Source organism: Phasianus colchicus, chromosome 15 (assembly GCF_987193195.1).
Source record: "Phasianus colchicus chromosome 15, bPhaCol1.hap1.1, whole genome shotgun sequence".
In the NCBI taxonomy this organism is placed as follows: Eukaryota; Metazoa; Chordata; class Aves; order Galliformes; family Phasianidae; genus Phasianus; species Phasianus colchicus.
The window spans coordinates 5,670,117-5,694,072 of record NC_143450.1 but is presented as its reverse complement, the minus strand read 5'-3'; the positions used below and the strand labels follow the sequence as shown (position 1 = coordinate 5,694,072).

The window sequence follows — 23,956 nt, the reverse complement described above, 5'->3', positions numbered from 1 at the left end:
GCACGATCTGTTTACCCGAGGTTCACCACCAGAGAAAATTACAACACGGAACTGCACTCTCAGCAGACAACTTGATTACTGGGGCCGTGCTCCAAGCACATGATTTATCCACGTAGCTCAAAACAGCTAGGAATGGAGCCAGCATGCTAATGCAAAGTAAGAGTTTCAAACAAAGGTTAATCAGATGTGACAAAATAGAAGGAAATGTACCCAGATTGAAACAAAACATTAGTGTGGTATGAAAGAGTGAATGTAGAATACGAAATAGAATAAAACACACAATACAAGTTACATACTTAGATGTGTCTGAATGTGGTTTTGTTACATGACGGGTTTCATTACATCGTTCATTTGACAGAAACAAAGGCGTATTCTCCAGAGCCCAAAAGCATAAGGATCCCCAAGGTCAGCAGGTATGGGATCTGTGGTGTGGCAGAGCACAGCTGTGACCGCCGGGCTGCTGACGCTCTCAGGACATGATACACATTCTTGGGGACCCAGGGATGACTGGCAGTAGTTCTGGGTGCCTTCAGTGTGTGGTGCAAGAATCATGCAAAAATCAAAGCTACACCTAAGCTGATCAAGCTGCCAGCTCTTGGTCTTCCCAGTTCCCATCAGAGCAATGCTTATGGAGTACTTGTGTTGGCATAAAACAAACCTTGTCAAGATATCTCTGTGTGAGATTTATGCAGAGTGAAATAAAAGTGTGACATGGACACCTGATGCGTGAGTCTTCTGTATGAAGCATGACACTTGGCAGCAGAGGCAGTGCTGAGCTCTGCAGACCTGCCAATTCGCACTCATTTGGAGTGACTCAGTCATTTTTTCCTGTTGGTTGTGCGCAAATATCTAACTAAATAGCTCCCAAAGTTGGAGTTTTTTTATGCAAAGAAACGTTTTTCTGAAGTATTTTTTAACAGTGCTTCTTTAGACATATGTTTTCCTTCTGTTCTTTAATCACACTGCTAGCCTTTCAAAACAAAATCTATATGGATTTTGAACATGAATAATTAAAAAAAAAAGTACATTCTGCTTTCGTCTCCTTCTCTTCTGGAAACATGTGATGGTTTTGACCTTCTGTTTTTCTTAAAGCTCAAAGTCCAGCTGGGGACCTACCCTTAACAGCAGGTTAGCTCCTTGCTTTTATCACTCAAATCTTTCTTACGGACCAAAAGGAAACGCGGCCGTATACTCAAGTGAAGAATTTATTGATAATATGATTGAAATCATGACGGGTTAATTAAAAGCATACTGTTGGCTGTATCTAGCTATTACAGAAAGAGGAGAGGAAGAAAGCTAATACAGGAAAAATCTCAGTGCTAAAACATTAAATAATACATGTCTCGATGCAGTTCCAGTCACTGTATTGTTGTATGCACTGTGGAGCATCTATCTCTCTGCTGCGTTATGCTTCACTTCCACTCCCCTGAGTCCCAGGACTGCCGTATGGGGGGGGAGACTGGTCTGCAGCTCTGTGTGACTTCTGGCTTCGTCTGTGTTACAGACTTGTTTGTTCTTTACTTGATTACCCCTAAGAGCAGTTCTGCCTGGTTTTGCCTGGCTCCCTGGGCCTGGTTTTTGTTACCTGACCCCTGGGGAGCATTCCATGACATCCAGTGCTCTTCTTAGCACTCACGCCTGTACCCTGCGCACTATGGCTTCATGTTACAGGCAGAAATAGTCATACTCAGCAGACTGACTGCTAAATGCTGTGTACTTTCATCTATGCTGATGATAGCGTTATGATAGTGTGAATTAAAACGATGCTGTAAGACTCTTTTTCCCAGACTGTTTGCAGAAATGAAAAATGAGTGAATATGTTTTCTTAAACTTATGTAATTGGTGATTGAAAGCTGAGGTTAATCCTTTGGCTGTAGTGGATGTAAAAATTGTAAAGAAAAAATAAGTTTGAAGTAGCAAAAGTGCTGTGAAAAACTGTTGTTGATCATCTGAGTGGTCGCTTTAAAACTATTGTAGTTGCAAAAGGAGAATCAGTCTTCTTACAAGAAGCATTATGTCAGTATGGTTGTATTTTGTAATCCTGGTGCTGCCATGACTGATTTGTGCCGTTTCTAGCTAGTGTTGGTAGGTGTGCCTGTACAGCTGCTCCAGGGCCAGTCCTTGTCCTGCAGTCTGTTCCTATGGGAATTGTACCGCTAGGTTAAGACTTCAGCACAGCCAGTCGCGATTCTCTTTATACTGGGCATGATAGTAGCTGTGTCATTGGAATGTTAACGTATTACAAAGCATGTTTATTTAGGTAATAAACTTATAAATCTATTTAGGGATGAAATGGGAAGGTCTAAGTCTTAGGGATGAAGTGGCAAAATCCAAGAGTTAGGGATAGTGTGCATGGGACTGTGTACAGTTCCTGCTTCTATTCTGTGTGTTACTGTTGTGGTGGTGGTTTATCCTTGGCTTTTTAGATCCCACTGACAGTGAGGCAGTGACCACAGGGTAACAGTACATTAAAAGCAGTTGTTCAGCAGCTACCTGATGGATTATTCTAGCATCTCACTTTCTTGTCCTGTATAAACGTGTAAGCAGAGTATGCAACTGAATCCCCCATCTCCTTTGTTATTGTTTTTCCTGTTATTCAGTGACTGCTGAAGTCCTGTTTCCTCAGCCCCGACAGCACATCTGTGGAATTAGTTACACCTGGGCTTTCATAAACTAATCCTTCCATTCGCCTCCCCAGGAGTTCAGTCTTCTAAAGTAGATGAATACTGTTCAGCAACTATTACTCTATACAAAGGGAGAACTAAAAACAAAACAACAAAAAAAAGTGAAAACAAACATGAAAAACATGAATTTTATACATGCTTAAAGCATCTGGCTTTGCCTTATTTTGTTTTAACATATATGTCATTTGACCCATTAACAGGGTCATTAAAGCAGAACACTTGGCTCATGAAGCCAAGTCGTGAAGTCATGCTAAGGCTTTGGTTCTCGGAGTAAGAGCTCCTGCACATGGAAATCTTTGAAAAAAAATCAGAATGTAGAAATTTGCACAGTTCCAAATCACATGGACATTGTGTGAAAGACCACTTGAGAAAAAATAGGTTCTGCATGGCAGGAAACATTTGGAAAGCATGCCTACGCAGGTGAGTTTTCAGGCTTTCCAGCAAGGTGTAGAAAGATCTGCAGCTGTATGAATCCAAAGCTATTAAATACTTTTAATACCTCCTTGGAAAGCGTTCTTGTTATTCTCTGACAGCTGTATAAAATCAGCTTTCTGACAAGTTCTTCTTCTCCATTTTTTATTTAGATAAAAAGTTCAGTAATTAAACTTTGCCAATGAAAGTCACATCTCAGTGAAAGAGGGGGAAAATGCAGAAACAATCATTTATTATACAATATAAGACTATTTCATTTTCACAGAAAGTGAGTTTCATTATCTTAAAACTTAAGCTATTACCGTTTCTGCAGACATTTAAATGAATAAATATTTGGTCATAACCAGAATGCTTTTAAAATTTTATCTTAAGTAAAAGCTGGATGTTTTTTTTCTTTCGTGATTTTCTATACGTTCTTTAAGAAAAACTTACCTGTAAAACAAACGGTGTGGAAGACTCAGTTAATTCTGTGTTTTGCAAAGAAATGGCAGAAGTAACACAGCAAAAGGAGAGCTACGAGCTACTTTAAATTAGTAGACAGGCCTTCTCCTAATTATATTGAGGATGTCTCACAAAATACGTGTTATTCCTGATGCTGTTTAATTAACAAAACTTTTTTTCTTAAGTCATTTTAGGAGATTGTTTAGGTCTCTTCTGGAAAGCAATAGGTTTGTGCTGTACAAGTGGCAAGAGAACAGCTGAAACTAAAATAATTAAACATTTTTAATATATTAATCAATTTAGCAGGTTGTAAGACTGACGAAAACCAGAAGAAGAGAAGGTGTAGATTATTAATGTTATGTATATCAGTGTGGTAGGTTTCCTTTGAAGTTATTTCTAAGAGAATAGAGCTCATCATTTGAACTACATGTTTTCTAAAAGCAGATACATTCCTGCTCTTCCAGGGTGTCTCCTATTTTTACTTATATAAAAGCTGCTTGGAGGAAAACTTGATTTGTACTTCGACTTTTCCTGGTAGAAATGGACTGCTTCAGAAGAGCAATTGCTATTGCTCTATTAATGATACAGTAGGAAAATTTTAGCAATGAACATATGATAAATCTTTTTTAGGACCATTACTGATTTCTGTAAGAATGAGCACCTTGTCCTTAGCTCAGCATGCTTTCATGACTTCACTTCTCACTGAGCCAGCTGCAAAGCAGAACTTTCATTGGAAATATGCTAGTACAGACCTTTTATAATATTTTGTGGCACTTTAAAATGCTCAGTGATTCCTCTCAGTTTTGAAAGTGCTCTATTTATACCAGAATGAATTTCTGTCATTTGCTGGAAAGTTATCCTCACAGTATCCAGAGCAGTGAAAAAAACAGATAATAGAGATACCAATTATCAGGTTGTACCTACCTGAATGCAGCTGCTGGCCAAGACTGAGTTTCTTCCTTCTTTTTTTTTTCCTCCTAACAATTTAAACATTTCCAAAGCACTCAAATTTTCTTGTTTGTCTTCTTCCTAATAGACACAGAGTAAATGCTGTTTGTGTAATCCAACTGGTCATTTAATTTGCACATCAAAGAAACAAACAAGTACTGCCTTTTTCACTTCTTCACAGCGTTGGTAGAAAGCAACTAGATTAATACGTGCAGATCTCAAAAAGTTTAATTATTCTCAAGAGTTTAATCTCATGTCTCTGGGCGACTGACAGCACAAACCCTGTCTTGTCCAGCAAAAGAAGCCCTCAGCCTTAAAGTAAAGCAACCAATGCCTACTGCATTCACTGGCAAAGGAGGGAACTCAGTGCTCTTTACAATGAAGTTGCCTTTGGTGACTCATGTCAACCATACCATGGACTTGGAAGGAGAATGAGTCCTAGGGCAAGGCGAGCTGTATCTTGTCACTCAATATGTCCCTTGATCTGTCCCTGATTATCAGTGTAATCATAGAAAAAGTCATCATCATCTGTGTGAAGTGTCTGTCCACCGACGTGTACTTGAACGTAGCTTTCATCAGTAACATGTTGATTTGTTTTGTATTCCCATCGTGATCTGTTAGAAAAGCTGTCTTTAGTGGTGTAAACGGCAAAATATTTCAGCTGTTTTTAGAAGACAGCCCATCATGTTTGTTAAGAAAGGAATAGCAATTAAAGGTAGAGGGCATAGTTGTTGCAGTTGGCATTAATGTGTTTACATCATTAAGTAAACAAATTTGTGTGATCAGAATTTGCCCCTGCATATCAGTGTGAATAATAACGTGATGCTTTAATTATGAAAGTTAGCTAAAGATCAGACTAATGGGAACTGTAAAATACTGTCTCAGGATAAACAGATACTGGTGGACTAATTCTTCCATTGAATGTGCGTAAAATAAGAAGCATGTTATGTTGGTAGTAAAGGCAGTATCTATTTCAGAGATACCTTTGGGACTAATACACGATGTGACTTCAGGCTGAAATGAAATTTTGTTCAGAAAATGTAATGCAAAATTGTAGCTCCACATACCATCCTGCGTCTGTTTTATTCTGTTTCTTAGAACTTGCCTTTTATTATCGTTTTAATCATCTTGATCAGTATTATTATAATCACAAAATGTCAGCCTGAGGGAAGTGATAATATAGTCATTATTATGTTTCAATGTCACCCTAGTCGACTCATGCTTAACTATCATTTAGAATTTCGGTATCAATGTGGTGATTCGATACCACTCGTGATACATCCAGTGTTTGCAGGTGAGTGGTTAAAATAACACAGCAATTCAGTAGTTCTGGTCTGAATTAAGTTCTTCATCTGAGGTTATTCGCCTGTGTCATTTAAATGATTTTTTTCTTTAAAACTCTTTCCTAGATCTGGATATTAATAATCAGATAGATAAATATATATTTATATTATTATTTTATATCATTAAATGACATCAGCAACTGTCTTCAGACTTTTGGATCAATTTTCCATGCATGGTCAAAGATAGATCTCATACAAACATCTGTATCACAGATTTGTAAGTAACATTTCAGGACACTGTTAGATTCCAGCTGTTCTAACATTCCAAACCCTTTTGCAGAAATGAGCAGCAGGCCCACTAACCTGAGGTTCTCAATATCTATTAGGAAGTGAACTGTTTCATCATTTATATTTTATTCCAGATATATTTGGAAAGAGACAAACTTAGCAAGATTATTCAGAATTATTCAGTACTGTTCTGCATTCTTTGTTTCAGTGCAATAAATTGCTAAAAAGAGGGACCAGTTAATGCAGCATAAAAATGATGCATGAAATGTGACATCTCTTTAACACTGAGAGAAAACATTTCCCTCCATTGAGTGCTTTACACTAAATGCAAAATATTGACACAGTCCCATTATTCCAAACAATAGGCTGCTTTCAGAAAGATAATTTTATAGAAGGGGTAGTATCATGTGATCTTATTAATATTTATGAAATATGATAACAGAAAAAAGGGAATTGGGATAGTGCTGCTATCTTTATAGACCCTATCCATTTCAGCTTCAAAATGTTTTTCATTTCACACATCAGACACTAATTAGCAAATACCTAATTAGTGTTAGAAGAGTAATCGCTCATGGGAGTTGTTGAGGCTTTGAGCTTTCATGCATGCAAAAGTAGTGCCACTTTAGGTACGTTTGTTAAGGTACAGTAACTTTAACTTTTATTTTTCTCTGAACTGTGTGAATTACTATAAAATGCCAAACTAAGCTCCAGTCGTTGGGGTTGGGAGAATGACTGGATTGATGAAGGGTGAGGCAGGATCCAGAGGAGTAAAAGGTGTGTTGAAACTTCTGCAGATGCTGGTAAATTCAGTGGACAGAACAGAATGTGGTATTAATTTGATTTGTTTTTACTTTCTCAGTGAAAAACTGTCTGTAATGTTCCTATTAATGTAGGTAACTTTGTACCCTGCATCAGTTGAAAACAATGCAGCTAAGGATAGAGTCATTAAAATGCTTTGGGAGTATTACCATCCTGATGTTCATAGTTCAGGTATGTCATGTTGATGAGTTCTTGCCATGATGGTTAATAATTAACAGTTATGTGGTTTTGTTTATTCGGTTTGCATTTTTCTTTGTAAGAGAGACATGAATTCTAAACAAACAGCGTCTACCATACTGATGATTTTGTCATAAAGTAGATACATTCACTTTTGCTAGAATGTAGATAGTACTCAGTGTGTAGCATTAAGCTCCTGTCGGCTTCAAACTTACACATGTGTGAAAATAAACTCAACCTTTTTTCATTCCTGGTTTTGTTAGCACTTCTAAGTTCAGCCTAGTAACACGAGCAGATGTCCAATTTTTTAAGTAACCATCCTGTAGGAGTTGTACCTGTGACAATAATCTTTACTCGTATACTGTTTAAATATGCAACAAAATACTAAAAAATGCTGAGGACTGACAAAATACATCTATTTGATGCTACAGAAATTATTAACAATGCTCCTTTTTTTTTTTTTTTGACTCAACTTTCTGAAAACAAAATGTCTGTTTCTATCAAATCTAAGTGCCTTCTAATTCGTACTTGTCTGCATTTTTTTCAGTAATGGTTTACTATCAGTTTAATTTTCAAGATAATTTAGGTTCAGAATGTAGTTCTTAGATGGACAGAGAAAAAAGTAGTTCATCTGTGATCTCCATTAAATTGATTTCCATTTCAGCAGAAATGGCTCGTACTGAAATTTCAGCTGTCCTCAGTGGAATCTTCCCTCTGAATGACACTGCTTGTCCAATATCAGCTTGTCATACTATCCACAGTCTGGTCTATTTGTTGAGCGAGCTGCTTGGAAAAAAAAAAAAAAAAAGAAAGAAAAAGAAAGAAAAAAAATAGAAAGAAAATATGCAGCATAAAGACTGGGATGGATGATTTTTTTTTTTTTTTTCTGTTCAGGCAGGCAGATCTACATGAGGCTTACACCTGTATCGCAGTTTCATTAATAAAGCCATCAATATGTCAACAGCACCTCCCATACCACAGGAGAAATGGTTATCAGCTGTTTGATCAAGTGTCAGCTTTTTGAAATTCTTTTCCATTGTAGTGCTGAGTGAAGTAGTTCTCCCCAGTATTCAATAATTTTAATTCCAGGTTTTGATTTAAGCTGCTTTTTGGTGTAGCTTCTTTTTGAGGGCACTGTGTATCCCTATCTCAGTGTCACTGGTACACAGAACATTTTTAAATGGGAATGAAAATGTAAGTTTAAGAAACTGCTTACGTTATAAAGACTGCGTGTGGGAAAAAATGTGAAGTTTTGAGAGATCTCTGGAAAATGAAGTATATTTAGGAGATAGTATTTCTCTGTGTTGAATCCATGAAAATAGGAAAAGAAATGTAGTTTTGGGAAACGTTCATGCCAGGCTTAACAGCAGGATTGGAAATGGTATGGTCTGCTAATGTTCCTTAGAATTTAAGGGGCTGTATCAGCTCATCTTTTTCAACATCAAAATGTTGCACAAACAGTTTGTGTCATGGAGTTTTTCCATATATTGTAACTTGTCAACTACTGGTTTCAACAATGATACTTAGCCTTTGTATTCAGTGTTTAATCAGTGAGTTGAACAGTGTTTCTGCAGGATGAGTAAGTGTCATTATCTCCATTTGCAGATAAGAAGTTTGAGAAAAAGTGAGGCAAAAGACCTGAAGCAAATTTGATAATGCGACCTTCTTTTCCAGCCTCTGCTCTGTTTCTTCAGTCACTTGTCCTCTCTGCTTTAATATCTGCACCAGAAACAAAGGGTTTCTGAACCTTATTCTGATATTAAAGTGCACAGTGCTGTTTTTAAGTCAACAGATCTGCTTTATGGGGTTGTTTGTTTCTAAGACTGTGGTTGTTCATGAATTGCTACACAGAGTGTAGATTGCATAACGCATTTTAGCATTATGGACTCTTTTAATATAGATGCTTGGGTTTAGTTCATATTTAATAGATGGGGGATACAAGAGAGTTTTCTTCAGCGGAATAATATTTTTTTGTTGTTGGATTTTATTTCTGTGTTTGCTTAAACTTGGGGGGAGTCATTTCTTTTGTGTTTGTCAGAGGAAGACATGTCTGACAGGATGGAAATTTTTTCATTCTTTTGGAGAATGTCTCAAAACAGCATTCTGAGGTGAAAGAAGAGTCAGTTGATAGCGGGTATTCTGCAGGACTCTGTCTTTCTTCTTTCCTCAAAGACTGAGCTAATCTCTGTGTCAACTTGAGTGTCCTAATTTATAACTCAACACCCTCAGGCTTTATTCCTGCTCCCCTTCCAAGTAATTGACATGTCAATGAAAATGCAAGAGCAACCCCCCATGGGTAATAGGGATACTGAGACACCGCTGTTATCTTCTCTTCAAAGGATCTCTAGAAATGCCTTCAACTGATCCATTGCTGAATGCCATCTTTTACTTTATGTCAATAGAAGCGAGACAGTTTTCTTTTAATCTAAGCCCAATTTTTATTTTTATTTTTTTGCAATCAAATGCCATGCTACATATGCAAAAAATTATTGATTGATTATTGATTCTGTACTGATTATACAGAACAGCATGCAAAATATAAATAATGCTGTTGAATCGTTATACCAGTCAATCACAAGCAAGAAAGAGTACCTTTAGTAGGAACGTCTTTCAGTGTTTGGGAGATTTCTCTTAACTTAAATAGATGGAGTCACATTTGCAAACATCAGCTTATGGTAGGTGTTTGCACATGTTTGACATCGTGTCAAATATTTGATGGCGTTTCCACACAGCCAAATAAGCATGTTTGAAAAACAGACATGCATGTATAAAGCAACAATGACCAGATCATGAGTATGAACCATAAGCAGATTTTTTTTTGCTTGTGGGAAGACTGCTCTACTCTGTCTCCATGTTTTCATTTGTCTTCTTTCTATTGTAAAGAAAGAATATTGTAAATTGTAGAAATATACTGTGCTTGATGTAGTAGCACACTTAATAGATTTAGGCAAAGCAGTTCTTTGTGGGTTGTTATTTACTCTAATTTCCTACTTCTTAGCATATAATTTCTGTGTGTTTTTTACCTCTCTGTTTTAAACAAAAAAATCATGAATGTCAAAACCTTTTTTATGTCACTTTAGGCTACGACTTTACCAAGGGAAGAAACTCCTTTAATTTGACTTGTAATTTTGATTCATGAGAAACTTGTTTTGGGATAGTCAGAATGTACATAGTATTTTTCTATGCTGTTTATTTTATGGTAAACAAAGAAAGTGTATCTTGGGAATAGGCTACTTATCTTCCAGTTTTTGGTGTGCTTTCATTGATATTTTTTGGTTCGTATAAATGTTTTGTCATTATTTCTTAATTAAAAATGGGATATACAATTAAGAGAAAATTTAATAAATCCAAAAGAAATCCTTTAGGAAAAAAAAAAAAAAAAAAAAAAGTTAAAACTGAGTCAGGGGGATGAAATACCGCAGTTCTACTTGCTAAAAGGTGACAAACTTGATAAAGAATTTTGTTTGGCTGAGTGTTATTCCTGGGGAAGAATGCTTTCAGTTTTCAAAACTGTACGTTTTATGTCTGTATCCTATTTTACAATTACATTGTATTGCACAGTGTGCAGATCACAACTAAAACAGTGTAATTTATGTAAGCATATAAATCAGAGAGTGTAATTACAGGTACACTTTCAGGAATTATATTCGTCTCATATCTATTAAGTAAGTAAATATAGTTGATCCCCATTATTTTGAGATCAAGTAGCACTAGCAAACTCGCTGTAACAACAGGTTTTCATGCTTCTCAGGGTTTTTTTTTTTTTTTCCTAAATGAACAATAACTATTCCTTAATCTTGTAGGTATTTTGATCTATTTATTTTATGTTTCTACTGCTGTAAAATAGGAACAGTAGTACAACATGTAAATTCAATATAAATATGCACAGAAGAGTTTTTGCCAATTGTGAGATCCAGAATGGATAAATCCCACTGTGTTCTGCTGATTTTAGGAAAATGTCTCCACTGTGTTAAGCTTCTTTTATGCTCTGCAACCCACTGAAGTCATAAAACCATCAAAAATGTGTATGGTGATGATGACTGAATTCCAAAACATTCTAAGATTGTAGGTAACAGTGCTAGCTTTAGTTAAGCTACCGTTACCCCATTTTCTTCTATATCCAACACATAACCAGGACCAAACACTCTTTAGCAGAAATGTATGTGAAGTATGACTTATATTTTAGATACACAAAGAAAAAGTTAAAAAAATATATAGTTAGTCATATGATAATTAAATTTGGAAGCTCTGTATAGATTTTAGGAGATCTTCTAGTTTATTACTCTCTTGTCAATTATAGTGCTTTTAACATCCAGTCTCCAATAATTTTCTTTTGTTCCAGGACTGTAATGGAAACTATAGTGTACCAGTTTTATTATCCCTGGATGTGTTTACTTACTTGATCAGTTACAACCAGGTGGTACCATCTTCTCAATATAATTCTATTTCCCTTTGAATAAGAATGGCTCATTTGAAGTTTGTGGAAGGCATATCTGTATGGAGCTTGTAGGATTTCGATACAACAAGAAGGCCTGATAGAAATTGCCTGTTTCAGGCTGATGATGCAAAACAAGACATCTGTTAAATTAACATCTATCTAACATTTTTGCCTTTCAGTCAAATGCATTCAAAAAATTTAAATCTTTTTTAGCTGTCAAAACAATCTGTCACAAGATATTTATTTTTTTTTTGTATAGTGGGTTACTTAAGGAAAGCAGCATATGGTTGAGTGAGTTGCACCTATGCTGCAGCTTTCCCAGATCTCTACTACCTCTGAAATACTGGATAGTGTACATACTGCAATAATTTCTTTTGTAAATTTAAATAAGTAAAACTATATACTTTTAAGCTTTGAATCCCTTTCCAATTTGTGTCCAAAGAGGAAAAATAAATGAGAAACATGAAAAATAAAACAAAACCTGTGATGTTAACCTTGGTTCAAGTCTTAGAAAATGTCCGCCTGGGTTTTATATTAAAATAGTCCATAGGAGGATAAATACTTCCCTGCAATTAATCACTGTGTGAACAATGCTTTATTCACCTACAGGTTTGTTTCTTTGCTTAATTTAGGCCATTGATTACTTCTGACATAAAGAAGGATATGAATAACGCATTATCAATCACGATTATATGCAATTTGAATAAAACTAGTAATAATAGATCCTAACAATGATCAAAACAAAACAGCCTTCAACACAATATGTAGCACTGCCTTCCATCAAAATATGGCTTGGTTTGTGCAGCTTGGTAACTAACTTATCCGGTGTGCTTCTTACCCCTTCTGATCATCCAGCACTCTGCCCTGTTCTACCCTGCAAGAATACTACTGTAATTTTTCCAGATTCACGTCATACTAAAATCCCGCCTTCATTAAAGTCAACGGGTCTCCTACATCCAAATTAGTGAAACTTAAATTGTCTTTTTACTTTACGATTTTCTATTTTCTAACAGGTAGATGCACTAGAATTCCAGTGTTAGAGATGTTCTAATTTTTTCTTCTAGATGAAATGATTTGTATTCATTTCTTCTACTTATAGGTTTTGATTTATGTTTGCTTGAACAATGGGATTTTTTATTTTGCTTTGCTTTTTTAAGTCCCATAGTACATTAAAAAAAATTGTGAATGCGAGATACTTTGTTCTGGGAATAATCAGTAGCTCTGTAGACGAGTGAGATTGGAAGTACTGAGGATGTGATGTGCTTCACCTCTGGGGAGACAAGCAATGCGTTACCTACAGCGCTACGGCCCTTCAGGGAACATCTTGTGTTGCTCATTCATGGTGAAGTTTTGCATTTCATTTCATAGCGGGAAGAAGAACAATGTATCAAAATATCACAATGTATCAATGTAATTCATTAGTTATTAATAGAATTTTTTAAGTGCCCCAAAAGGAATATCTGTGGGCTTCCGTGTTGGTTATTTTCAGAGAACATTTGAACACTGAGAACATATGGGGACGTACACTATAGAAGTCATTCACTTAAATGTCACTTTTATGTTAGATTCATCACCTGATTTTAATATGTTGAATGCTATGAATATGTTTAATTGTAGTTTGCTTTACAGTAAGTCGTGTTTCTTACTACTGACTGCAACCAAAATGCAGGTATGTCAATTGTGTTTGCGCCGTGTGTATAACATGCTCTAGAAACTTTCTTTGGGGGGAGATTTTAGAAAGAAGTACTTCAGTGAGGAGTTAATTACAGTGAGATAAATGGTGCTGCTATCTGAGGAACACTAAAATGAAAACTTTTCAGATCACATTGTAAACACTGCTAGATCCTGATTGATTTCAGTGAGTGTAATCGCATTTAAGCTTTGGGCACACGGGAATAGAAAAAAAAGACCACTCCTGAGCATCACCAAGCAGCAGAGCCCTGTGCTTCCACACCCCTGGCAGCAGCCTCCCTGCCTCCCCCTGTCCCTCATAGCTTGCTCCCAGCACGCCGCAGGCACGGAGCAGGGGAGGTGCTGCTGGGTGCTCGTATGTCGGTGCACAGCCAGAAGACCTGGAACAACAGGCAGCGTGAACTGCTGTCACTTGTGTCAGATCCCTTCTGTCAGCAAGGACAACTTTGGACCCTTTTCCATATTCATCTTTACAGGTTTTGTGATGCTTTTAGTAATTTCAGACCTTTGATAATCCATGAAACGTGTGTAACTAGCTAACTAAATAGTTCAAGGAGGGACTGACAGGCAGGCTGATTTCCTCAGAGACAAGAGTAAAAATGTACCAATGTTAATGCTTCATTTCTAAAGCCATTTCATGCTCAAAAGAAAGGAATTTGGTCTTCATTATGGAAACTATAATTTCCTTTTACTCTTCATTATTGCTACCGTGTCTGGTCTTTAAGAGCTATAAAATACTTCGGCTGTATGATAATTTCAAAGTATTGATATTTGTAGGGGCAACAGAGTGTGACAAGCCTGAGTGCGAGCCTTGTCTTTTCTGGGCAGTGCTACACTGCAATAACCTTTAGCAGAGATGATAATGATCTTTACAGCCTCAGGGCTGTACTGAAAGTCCACTACTGGAGCAAGAAAAGTAGGTATTTATGTGAATCTTTAGGTGCTGGTGTTTTGTGGGTTTTTTTTTTCCCCTTACATTGCTTAATAAAATCAAACTTGTGCTTTTGTTTGATATGCTAATAGCAATCCCTTTTTGTTTGTTAGGGAAATCCTTATTATGTTGAAGCACTCTAGGGCTTTATTCTGATATGACATTGCCTTAAGTGAATCAATTGATCCTAACATGCTGTGCTGCAAGCCCTGTCACTCAGACTCCCTCAGAGAGAAAGGCCATTCAAAGCCTCCAGCGTAACACCTCGGCACCTTCTGTCCTGGGCTGCTGCTGTCACTCCACTCTGCCACATCTCTTGCCATCCTCTCATAGCTCTTTGTCTGTAACTTCTTCTTCACCTTCTTCCCACCTCTGCAAAATGTACTACTGGCCAAAGACAGATGGCTGGCTATTCTGAGAACTCCTCTGGGAAATGGACTGGGTGTTTTTTTGCCCAAATTGAAACTGAGAAGAACTATCACTGCTAACTGCAGCTCAGCACTCAATGCTACCTACAGCCGGAATTACATGTGTTCTGAGCTCTGAGATGCACCTAACAGGTGTGTGTATGTGTGTATGTATGTATACATATATACATATATACATGTTTTCACCTCTTGGCTGCCCCTGAGCACCAGGACAGACTAAGTAGGATGTGTTGTCTCTTAGCCACTGGCATGCCAATCAATTGAATTTCTTCCTGACTACAAAATTGTGCTGACCCTGTTATGAAATGCTATTTCAGCTGGCATAAAAACAGTGCAAACAGTAAAGCCACAAAACCGCCAATGTTCAGAAGCACAGGCAATGATTCTCTCTGCATAATTGCAAAATAAATTTGAAGAGTAAGGGAATGTTTTTAAAATGTTTTACCTTAACATGGGAAATGTGGCCCTGGCCCTCCCTTTTTCCCTCTTCTGTTCTTATTTGTTTGATTTTAATGAGTACTATTCTGAAGTAACAGATTTGGGAAGCGTAATTCTGGGAGTAAGAGGATTAGGTCGAAGGCATGTAGTTCAATATTGTTTATAGGAACTTCCTATTCCAGGACCTTCTAAGGTCACCTCAATTATTCACTTCCTTAATATACTTGTATGTGCTAGAATAAAACTTTGCTCTATCTTGAGGATAAATGTCCCTTAAAGTCCTTAGCCCAGCACAGTGGTTCCCAGTTGTTTCTGTGTGAAACCTTGCCCAGGACAATTGGTGATGACATCTCTCCCTGGATCTAGCTTGGTGTCCTCCCGTTCTCATCTGGACTGCTTCTTCCTCACTTCTTCTTCTCTGCCTCAGATAGCCACAGTTGCTTCCTTGGATCTGTGTGCTGAGACTCCTGCTGCTTTTTTCTTGACCTTACTGCATCTGCTGCAGCAGTTTGCAAGTCACGGTGCAGAGACCACCAACTCATTCAAGCTGACTCTTAAGTGGGACTTGAAAAGGCATTTCACAACTGTGCTTGCTAGCATAGTTTTCTTCTAGCATTTCTTTTTCTAGCATATTTTCCATGCATTAAGACTTGTAACTTGGCCAAAGCAAGATGCCATGCCATGCCTTATCTGTCAAATACCCATTATGTTACATTAGCATCATGTCTCAGCAGGTGAGGAACTATTACATGTGCATGCAGCATTAATAATTATGATCATAATCAACTTTGGGAATGCATAAACGTGTTTTGATTTTTTGTTTTTTTTTTTTCTTACATGTGTGTTAACACTTATGTGAATACCAAATAATTATAAGTAGCTTGAAAATTTTGTGTAAACATTAGGTTTAAACCCTTAAATGGTCCTATGAGGTATCATTATTATTATAGAAGCAGAAAAGAATGATGACATCAAAGGAAATTCTTTTCCAAGTTCCAGCAGTGAATCACAAGCTGAGATGTGAACTCCAGAGCTCATTTTAGTTAGACTTTGCATGCTTTAACATGCTGACTCCCAAGGCTTGAATGTTACTTTTCTGAACAATACAAATATTACTTGTTTTTTTTTTTTTAAGTCGCCACACTAGAAATGAATTGTTGTTACTATCCATATGTTTTGGAGTGTACTGTCTGAAAAATGAAAAGCTGTGTTAGAAAATGGCGAAGAAACATCATGCGTACTTGATTAGAATCATGTTTCTCCATGGCACATTGTTTTTATATGTTCCTCTGGTCCATTTATAACGATTAACAAGGAATTATACATAGGAATGCTTTTAGATTCCAGGGAAGTTATTCAGTCTGCACATTATAATTTTTATTTGTTGTTTGGCTTCAGCATAGCATTATGCAGTCATTATCCACTTAATAAGTGAAATAGATGCAAACTCCCTTTCCACTCGGTGATGTTGGTATGGGTGTAGGTAGCATCTTGTCACCGTACAGATGGAGAAATGGAGGTGTGGCGAGGTCTCATTTCTGCTTTCTCCAAGAAGGGAGACTTTTTTTAATGCCTGGAATAATGAATGTGTTCTAGGAACATTGCAGGTGATGCAATGGTCATGTCTGCTTGCACTGTTAGAGGGAGCACTCTCCTGTCCCTTTTGGCTCATGTATGTAAGGCTCTTCAGCATGGAACAGAGGGCACGTGGCATGTTTACAGTCTGGGAGGTGCGTGTGGGAAACCATGAAAGGTGTGACTGAGGAAATAAGTCAAAAGTATTCTCTGGTCATAAGGGAATTGGCTGAGGTAAGATTCCAAATGATTGCTTTGTTTCAAGATTGCAATAGTTGAATATTGAGCCAGCCCTTTGCAGCCAGAGCAAAAAACATTTCCATGTTTGCACATTGTTCTTTGGAATATGTTCTGATTCTGCATGTCCCTGTCTCCCTCTGTTGTTCAGTTTTTTACTTTTTTTTTTTTTGGTCTGCTTTTTCACGCATTATACTTTTGCTGAATTATAATCAAGTGGCTAGTAGGGCAACTGAATTTTAATAATGTTTCATTTGAGAGTAACAATTTGAAGCTTTCAGTTCTGACTGGACTAATGCAAAAAGTAATTATTTCACTCTGCAGTGGTACAGTTAAAAATCCACTGGAATCCTGTGTTAAAAGATGTTTACCTGAAGTGAAAGCTATACATCGTCATTGTTCATTTATGTTACTAGCTGCTGTCGGCTGCACTAATTTTGCACTTTATGCATGAGCGAAGCTCACAGTCTGTACCTGGCTCTGAGAGAAAATAAAAGATCTGTTTCTTCGGGCACCTGCAGCATCAGCTCTGTCACACTGATGACTGTGGCCAGACAGAATTGCCATTAGTGTTAGCCCTTTGGCATTGCTTTTTGATCAGTGAGCCCTGCTGAGCTGTTCTGGTATTCCTTGCACATCGCAGCCACAACTGGTATCCTTGGATCTCCGCTCCTTCTTTCTGGAGCTCGTTCTCAGTTCAGACGCTGTCAGTTCTGGTTTATATCAAAGGCTGCTCCTCTCTCACATCCCTCAGAAGGCCCTCCTGGCAGCCGCACCCACTCACAGCGCTTCAGGTTCTGCTTCCTGTGGCCGCTAACGTGTCTGCTGATGCCCAAACATGATTGGAGTTCATCCACCTCGCCGGTAGCCGAGCTGCCGGCTGAGGGTCCTCGGGCTTTTTGTGCCTCCGCCCTCCTCTCTTGTCACAGGACGTTCCATCTTTCTTCTTTCACCTAAAACTTTGGTACCAGAAACCCCTCTTTGGTTGTACGTCAAGTTCAGTGTCTGTGGTGCCTGCCTGCCATTAGTCCTCCTTCCCAGAGGAGCTGCGAATGCCCCATCCCTGCAGGTGTTCGAAGCGGGGTTGGACGGGGCCCCGGGCAGCCTGGGCTGGGGATGGCATAGGCGTTTAAAGTCCCTTCCACCCCACGCCACCCTGTGCTCCCCTCAGCTCTGTGATACCACCCGCGCTGCAGAGCCGCCCGCTCCGAGCCCCCGCTGCCGCCGCCCAACGGCCGGGGCCGTCCCCGCTCCTCTCGCTCCCGGAGGCCGGGAAGGCAGCGCTGACGGGATCGCGCCGCAGCGCTCCGGTACGTGGTTCGCGTTCCGCGGTGCCCCGCCCGGCTCGGCGATGGCGGCGGAGCTGCCGGGGCGGGGATTCGACGGCGGGTGGGGGGGGGAGGTGAGGAGGGGGTCGGCGGAACGCGGCGCGGCCCCGGGCGGGCGGGGGCTGAGGCGGGGCGGCGGTCAGGCGGGCTGGGCTGCGCGGTGCCGTCCGCGTTGAAAGCCGAGTTAAAAGAGCGAGCGACCAAACAAAGCTCGGCGTGTCACGGCGCGGTCCGTGCCTGCGCGATGGACTCCCTGCTTAGCGGGCTGCAGCGCGCGGGGCTCCGGGTTCTGTTGTACCGCTCTGTGCGGTGCAGAGGGGCAGCAGGATGTTTGAAACATCCTTTGTGATTGCGTGCAGCGCGGCTGTGCTCGTGTTATTTATCCTACAGAACGTCCCGGTAGCACGTTATTACTTTATCTTATAGATATTTGGAAATTTTAATCCGTAGTTGTAGCGTAAACGTGCATTAAGGTTATGTAAACTTGCACAGATCCGAGTGTTTTCCCATTGAGGTCAGTAAGCACAGTTTTAATGGAGCATTTGCGGAAGGGAAAAAAAAAAAAAGCTAAAAAACTAAGGATTTTTAATGTAATGATAACTGCCTCTGATATCTTCAGCAGTAGTTCTTCTACAGACCAGCTCTTATCTCTATATGCTGTTTGTAGATAGCAATACTGACTCACAGAAGAAGGGGGTGTACTTTATAAAGCTCTGGAAAGGTATCAGGAGGTTTGGGGAAGGAGGAGGTGGAGGCTACTGAACAACTGGAGCCTTTGTGAGGTTCCCTCCCATGTGTTTTTTCCCTCCCATGATCGGGCCCTTTACATGTCACGCTTTGGTCCTGCCCATTAAGATGAGTACTTAACAGGACGTGTGAGGTGAGTCCGTTGGTTTGTATAGTGTGTCCCTGGCAGCTTCCAGAGGATTCTTAGATATTCAACCTCAGAAATTGGGCTGTTTGGTCCCAGATTTCACAAGTAAACATCAGTTTATGGTAAGAAAGAGTTGTCTGATAAGTTCTGAATTGTTTCGGTGATTGTCACAGAAACTTTCTCTGTCAGAAACTTTCTTTACTGAAAAGCTGTTCTCTGTTGTCTCTGAATTCACAAAGTTGAAGACCATCCCACATAGCAGCCAGACAGTTCTCCAGTGCTCTTAGTCAGCTGAGTTGAAAAGATGACACATTTGCAGTCAAGTTTCCATGGATCCAAAATCTGTGTATTCTGAAGTGGAAAAGATTTAGGGAAAAAATGTTGAGTGTTATTATAACGTTGTGTTTATTTTTAAATATGGCAAGGGGCTTGTTACAGATATTTTTAAGAGAATACTGTTTATAATGCAATCTGATTGTCTTAAAACCAATTATTTTTCTAGTTTTCATCGTTCTTAAGATCTTTGTTTTTAATAGAAACATTATTATTTATGTACTTTACTGAACATTTGTCTCATTTTAATGACTTTCCTAAAATGCTCTCTTAAAGTTCTCTGAAGTCATGCATGTCATGTTTTTGCTCTTCTCAGCATTCTAATCAGCACTTCACATTTTCCAAATTTCTTATTTTGCTCTCTTCCTTCACTGTGCATTCCTTTTTCGGATGTGACAGAGATAAAAGACAAGAACAGGTGTTTTGTTTCATACCAAAGGTTAATCAAAACAAATACCCTCTGTCTGATGAGAGCTGATGGCATGACAGGAAATGTGTTCTAAGGGTGCTTTTATACATCATGTCAAGCTACCTCAGTGGAATTTTATTCTATGTTTTGAATCACAACAGATGGATTGTCAGACAGACTTTCTTGAAGCTACCCATTTTTTTTTTTATACTATTTAATCATTTACTTTAGTCACAGTATAGATGCAGCATGGAACTGGAAAAAAAAAAAGACTCATAATTAGGACTCCACAAATATTCGGGCAGCAAGAAGGAATTGTGCTGTTGTTTACATAAACTGTGTTATGGCATTGCTAATTTAGCAAATGGCTGCACTATTTCGCACCATCACGACTGTGGTAGTTGTTGGTGTTGTAAAGTTGGTTGTTCATCGTGAGTGCAGAAACTCATATTTTCAGAGCTGCCTAGTAGTCTCTTAGAGATGAGGGAAAGTTATAAGGTATGGCTATTCCACCTGAGCACTGCATTTCATGTATTGTCAGGTAGCAGGATAAGACCTAGCGCTACCACATCTTTCTCTTGTAAATGTAAAAGTTGGAAGTTTGGTGTGAAAAATGTGGATCAGGGCAGAAGTAAGTAGGATCAAGCGTTAAAAACTAAAGCCTTTGTTCTTATTTACTGCTTCTGCAGTAAACTACAGTAAACTACAGTAAACTGAACTTTTAGTATCTTTTCCTCTTTTACATTTCTCATTGTTTCTTACAGGCTAATTTTATGTTCTTAAGAAATTTTCACCATTTGAGAGTCTTAGGCATCTTTGGCAGGCCCACAGCACATGTCAAGCTCAGCTCCAGGCTAGTCAGTAGGCCTTTGTACCTAGGCATAACAGGAAATAATGTGTGGAGGTTTCTGGATTTGGTTCTGAGCTTTCACATTATCAAGGAAATGCACTTGTGCCAAGATCAGTGTTCAAAAAAACCATTTTTGACCAGCGCCAATTATTAGGAAATGACAGCAGTGGCCTTGTAATTTGATGACATCCTTCTGTTTTTTTGGTATCCATATCATAGGGGTAGCAAAGCAATGTGCATCTGGAATTGACTTCATATCAGAAGTAGTCTCAGAGTAGGAGTCAGTCTGAATATAGGTCAAATTAGTGCATAGGAAACTAACACATCTTCAAAGCTGTGGCTCAGAGAAGTACAGAATTCACAAGGGAATGCTTAAGGCATGAATGTTGCATATTAATTGAGAGGACCGGGCAGTAAAACTAGTGGTTTTTTGGTTTTTTTGTTTTTCTTCAGTTAAGTGTGCTGTTCAGTACTTTAAAATAAACAGTATGGTCTGTGAAGCTGTGTACTCCATTGACTCAACGTAGTTCTTCACATGGAGAACTTAAAGTGTATCTAGTAGTGAAGAAAATCTGTTGTGGACTACATAGCTCCCTCCTGGAAGCTGGCCTCTGTCCTCGTGAGTAGAGTGCTTCTGTGTGCTCTGCAGGAGCTCTCAGCCTCTGTGTTACAGCCAAACCTTGTGCCTGTGGGTAAGCTGCTATCCTCTCTGTCTCCCAAGGTGAGTGAGGCACAGAAGGTTCCTATGAACCGGCTTCCATTTAGGCCTACACGAAGGTAATCAGTTTACTGTTATTTTTAAAAGTGTTTATGTTCTGTCAGAGATACTTTAGGAATTGTCTGAAGTACTGATGACATCTTAAAGGACCTTAGTTTATGTCACCATAAACAAAACTAGTTGGAGCAAAAATTGCGAATAGAAATGTGCCAGGCAGGCAGCACTGTGAGGTGGTGCCACAGAAGTCTGAATTTTGGAATGCCATTTTAATCTATATCTTTGTATGCTTTTTTAAATACAATAATAAAGTATTACAACTCTTTCAGAATTGAATTTCCCAAATAACCAGAAATGCACTGATTATTTCCTCCTAGTTCTTCAACCGAGTCAAAATTACAAACATATTGATTTCCTTTCACAATATGGCAGATCTCGTAATATAAAAATGCTTCTTCCGTAATGTAAAGAAAGCTAATACCTAATTTGTTTTTATTTATTTAGTTATCACTTAATCAGTTGACAATGATAAGAGTCAAATATTATTTTCTGTAGCAGTTAAGGCAAATATACGAATCAGAGTCAGATTCTGCTGATGAAACACTCACTGCTCTTTTGTCTTTGCTTCTTTGCATGGCACTTGGCTATTTCTTCTATAGCATATCGCCAGTAGTCATATATAAGTTTGTCCAGGCATGCATCTAGAGAGTAAGGTTGTCAGGTTTGAACCTAGTGGACGTCACAGAGAATTGTAATTTATAACAGGGCTATCACGTGTTCTTAGATGGGCTCAGAAAGCAGTAATTAGGTGGTTTTATAGTTGGCATCAGTTACAGCATCACATTTGCCTTCACGGAGATAGTTTACATGTAGCTCATGCTTGTACAAGCTCTTTAACTTCTACCTCTCACCACTAAAACTGTCTGATCCTTGCACTCTTTTTACCATGCTAATTTCATCTCTTGTCATAAATGAGATATAAGATTTAAGGTGTTACATGCTGCGCTGCTGTTTTAGCCTTTGTCTTATGCTGTTGTTTTTCCTTTGACTGGTCACAGTCTAGGAAATGGGAAGGGAGGAGGTGCCCCAGGACCATTCTTCTTCAGTAATGATTGTGGCTTAAGAGGATGATCCAAAGCTGTTATTGAAACAAGGATTGGAAAAAAGATGATATGTTTTATTAAATCAACAGGTATAGCTGGAAAAATGAATAGATACTTTCAGACAGTCTTTTTGTCAGGTCAGAAGCAGAAGAAATGAGAACAACAGAAAAAAATATATTGTCCTATGTTCATGCCTTTCATATAGAAAACTGGAGAAGAAAAAATCTTTGCTAGACATAAGTACAGAAGGTTATTGGAAAGGGGAAGCAGTCATTAACTATTTTGCATAGCCAGAGGCTTTCATTTAACTCCCAAGGATATGCAGGGGATGAACATTTGGGGCCAGCAGTCCCTCTAATAGGTGTCAGGTAACTGAATTACTTCTGTGTTCCTTTGCCAAAGTATCTCTGTGTAGTATGTTGTCGTGGTGTTCAGTGTTGGATAATACAGCGGACGGAGTGCATCATTTAACCAGTGCAACCGGTGAACATCAGGTATGCTATTTATTCACTGTTTTATTTCCATGCAACTTTTAAGGAAGGGACGTAGAGTTCAATTTTGTCTGCAGGGTGCTGAAATCCTGGACCTGAACCAAAGCAAGGAATGATCCAGACTTACAGTAGAATGGAGGAGGATCTAGGGGTGTTTTGTGATACAACTTAAGTGGACTTTGTCAGATAAAATTGAAAGAAAGCTCAAATTAGTTGTTGAAGAATGATTAGTTGTTTTCTCTGTAGTGGTGAATGTATAAAAAGGGGCTGGAAATCAGTTGTATCCCTGTACAAAATGACATCATCTTTGCATTTGGTTGTGTAGTTATTTAGTAATGTTCAGTGGTGCGGTTCCTATTTGCTGCTGGAGTATTGCTTGAGGAAGCTCAAGGCGGAGCACATTTAATTGCCAAGATTTGTTAAGATTGTTAATCTTGTTTGATTGTTAAGATACAATTTTTGCATTCGTTTAAGTCAGAGACCTGGCCTGCCTTATGGAAACGTTGCCAGTTTGCAGGAGAGCAACTAGTTTTCCTCACTGGAGCTGTCAGGATTTAAGCAGTTCAGCATCCAAGCATTTTTAGTTCAAACACAAGGTCAGTTCTTGTAGAAAACAATTTATTTGGTATAGTGCATAAGCTTATGCTTAGTTTTAGCCTTGCAATGTTGCGTCTTTTTTGAAAAGGAAGAAAGCATGCTTGCAGGTTGGTGGGTTTTTAAGCTTTTTGCTGACCTTGGGTGTAAGCATTAAGGGTTGATTGCATTGTGAGTCTGGAGATAAGCCTGTGAGTATGAAGAAATACTTACAGAAGCGTTCATTGTGTGCTTTTGTTTTTAGAGAAATCTTGTCATGAGTATAACCCACTACCTTACGAGATACATAGGACGTGCTTATTAAAACTTCCATTATGAGTGCTATTTACCAATAAGGTTAAGAGAATATAAATGAAAAAAAAAAAAAAGAAAGAAAGGGTGTGGGGGGTTGAAAATAGGCAGAGAACCTTTATGTTTCACTGTTATTACTAATTTTAAGATGAGTGAC

At 38.6% G+C, this 23,956-nt stretch overlaps 1 protein-coding gene across 17 annotated transcripts in view; it reads left to right on the top strand.

Moving 5' to 3' along the window:
• Window positions 1-23,956, top strand: part of TENM2 (teneurin transmembrane protein 2) — a 979,011-nt gene that overhangs the window by 624,369 nt on the left and 330,686 nt on the right. Inside the window, exon 1 of one of the 17 annotated variants that reach the window (XM_090150626.1) lies at window positions 17,074-18,121. The exons of the other annotated variants lie outside the window; for them this stretch is intronic. The gene's annotated coding sequence lies outside the window, so the exon portion shown is untranslated. Of the gene's footprint in view, window positions 1-17,073; window positions 18,122-23,956 lie in introns of those variants that run through there. 17 annotated transcript variants of the gene reach the window in all.